At 32.6% G+C, this 3133-nt stretch overlaps 1 non-coding gene across 1 annotated transcript; it reads left to right on the plus strand.

Annotated features, from left to right (window-relative positions):
• Positions 1-2242: 2242 nt before the first annotated feature.
• Positions 2243-2349, plus strand: LOC130847320 (U6 spliceosomal RNA). Its single transcript, XR_009052090.1, has one exon. It is a non-coding gene; the product is annotated as a U6 spliceosomal RNA (small nuclear RNA).
• The last annotated feature ends 784 nt before the right edge of the window (positions 2350-3133 follow it).

The following is a 3133-nucleotide window of genomic DNA, read 5'->3' on the forward strand; positions in this document are numbered from 1 at the left end:
CCTTGCAGGTTCTCTTCAAAATAGCTTGGAATTTCCATGCCACCCATTTGTATGGATATTTTATGTTGATAGATGTTTTAAAATTTAATTACAAAGGAAAGCACTTAATCAAAACCAAAAAAAGAGCAAACTCATTGGTCTCAATGGTGGAGAAATAACTTCCAAAATTATGAAAAGGAAGAGAAAATGTGATCTGTATATTACTATTTGCCTTCTTATTTACATTTTATCTGCTAACAGGATGAGAAAGACAGTTAATGGTATTAAGAGACAGGAATTAAACTTTGTTTTTATTAATGGAATTTATTTCCACAGGATAATACTGAAGCAAATAGTTTAACGGAATTAAAAAATGGATTTGATTTAGTGAATGGAAAGAGAATCTGTAGTTATTTTAGCTGGGGATAAAACAATTAAAGCCTTTATGTTTGCATGCTTCAGTAATAAAATTTAAATGCTAAGCTGGGGAGAACTTTGCCTTTTGTTCTGGTTTGTGATGTCAATATATTCTCACAAACAACTAGCATAGTTTTTTTCAGGTTCAGAAATCAAATTAAATTATCTATGGTAGCCTCCTATCCAGGAATTCAAGGGTTTCTATCTCAAAGAGATATGGTTACTCCTTAAGTGACCACAGTGCAACACAATGGAAAGAATTATGATCGTTTTAAACCTGGGTGGCATTCATCAAATGGTAACCCAGGGGCGAAAGGTCCTATATTCCATTTCCAATTATTTGAGCTATCTACTGAAGTAATGTATTTTTCTCTTTAAAATGTCCCAAAAGATATAAGATATCACTGTGCTTATAGGGTTTTGAAATTTTATTTTAAGGAATCAAAAGAAATTTGCTCTGTGAGCAGGTTTTCAAGTTTGGCTTGAGGCCTCAGATTCAGGGAACAAGCAATCTCCTTCCAACTCTCTCTTCTACTGGAGAGATGTCCCCTTTCAACCTGTGCCTTTTGGTCCAATATAAATCAATGAACTCAAGACCCAATATACTATGTCTTAAAAATCCATTTAGAAAACAACTGCTCCATTCAAAGTTCATCTCCTTTCTTTATCAGAAATTGCTGGAAATGTAATTTTGCAGCAAGCATTTCATTTCTTGTCTTGAAATAGATTGAGATAAATGTGAAGTCAATGATTAGATAAATGTAATGTCTTGGGTTGATGCCATGATGCAATACTTGATGTTGTGGTCAGTACTGATGGATGTTTTGTATAGTTACTCAGCTGTATAATGGGACAAATTCCCATGACTCTATTTAAAATACCATGTGGTTCCTTCTCAATTAATATTACCAAAAGTACTTTGGCACAAATACAAAAAGCATGAGGGATTAGTGCTGAGTATGCAAGTGTAGTCATCTTTGCTCTGGATAGAGTTCTCCTTTATACAATAAACTATATCCGTGTACAATTTATTTACTGAGCTGCATTGCATGCAGTAAATAACACAACAAAAATATTCCTCCTTCAAAAATCACTTCTATGAGGTTATAAAAAATCCTGTGCTAAGTAATCTCCTATAGTACAGTTTAGGATTAAATGCTGCTGAGGTTAACACACATACAACGTGCACGCACAGTCACTATGGTGATAGAAACACATTATTTATGAGAGTCTCTTTATTTTAATAGCAAAGAAACATATTTCTCTTCTCTTTTCCCTGCTACCAAGGTACATATCATGCAATATAAAAGAGAGGGAAAGGAAAGAGATGAGTTTCTTTGAGAAGGAATAAAAACCAGAATATCCATAGTACCTTTCAAAATATTTTTTGAAAATGTAGAGGCTAAATTTTTTGGCACACTGGTACCAAGATTACATAACATAGGAATGAATAGAGTGATGCAATGATAAATGCCTTTTTTCAAGTTCTGCTTTCCGTGATGGCTGTTCTTTGGTGATTATATTACACTGTTATATAGAAACCCATGATTATCAGGGAAGATATCCAGTCACTATCATGTGTTACAGTGATCAAAATGGTAAACTCCCACAATTTACCTTTTTTTGAATTACAATGTTTAATATTTTGTAAACATCTAACACAAATTTCTATACACAAATATTTTACTTTCTATTGTCCTCAGGTCCAGTGCACAGTAGTTAGTGACTTAGAAAGATTTGTTGTCTCTCCCATTGCAGTAACGTATGATCACTATTTGCAACACTTAAAATAATTTTTCTCAATATTTTTGTTATTAATATTTATATTAATCGAAATCCTAAATGAGTACTTGCTTCAGCAGCGCATATACTAAAACTGGAATCACACAGAGAAGATCAGCATGCCCTCTGCACAAAGACAACATGCAAATTCATGAAGCACTCCACACACACGCTAAAACAACTATATAACACCTTGCTTCGTATCAGGAAAAAAAAATCTTGATACATTTTTGGAGGCATAGGCCAATGCTCAAGACTTACAAATATAGACATCTTTTGAAATTTTTGTAATTTTCTAATTTTATAATTAAGTCATTCTTTATAAATAACTTTAAAAATTTCTTCAGAAATAATTTAGAGTTTTCTCTGTATTGCTAGAATTCTATAATCACACAAAGCTATGTTTTGGTGTGTTTTCTTTTTTCCCTATGAAAACTTTTCTCCCTATTTCTGGTATTACAAAATTGCATGATAATTGTATATCTTGGTTGGAACCATTTTAATTCATTGGGCTGGTACTTAGTGAATGACTTTTCAATATGGAGTCTTTTTTTCTGTTCTAGGGACTCTCATGAATTATTTCTTTGTCAGTTTTCCCCCATCCCATTTTCTCTGACATTCTAAAACTTCTATTAAAAAATATTTAAACATATGGATCTTTTCTCCACTATTTTCCATTGCTTGGCCTTTTTTCCAGCTTTTTTAGATTTCCTTTATCTCCCAAACTTTCTACAATTTTTTTTTTTCAAATAACCTCTAAGTCTGTTGTTTTGGACAGAATAAACAACACCGTTTCTTCTTTAGGATACGAGTTAGAGATATTTTGTCTTATTTTTGTTGTTTTTTCTCTTCCTTGCATTCCCTCAGTTTTTTCCACCTTTTTTGGTTTATTTCTGTTCTTTGTTTTTCTTGTTGGAGGCTTCACTAATGCTGGCAATCAGACAAGTTTCAATCC

This window comes from Hippopotamus amphibius, chromosome 2 (genome assembly GCF_030028045.1).
Source record: "Hippopotamus amphibius kiboko isolate mHipAmp2 chromosome 2, mHipAmp2.hap2, whole genome shotgun sequence".
Classification (NCBI taxonomy): Eukaryota; Metazoa; Chordata; class Mammalia; order Artiodactyla; family Hippopotamidae; genus Hippopotamus; species Hippopotamus amphibius.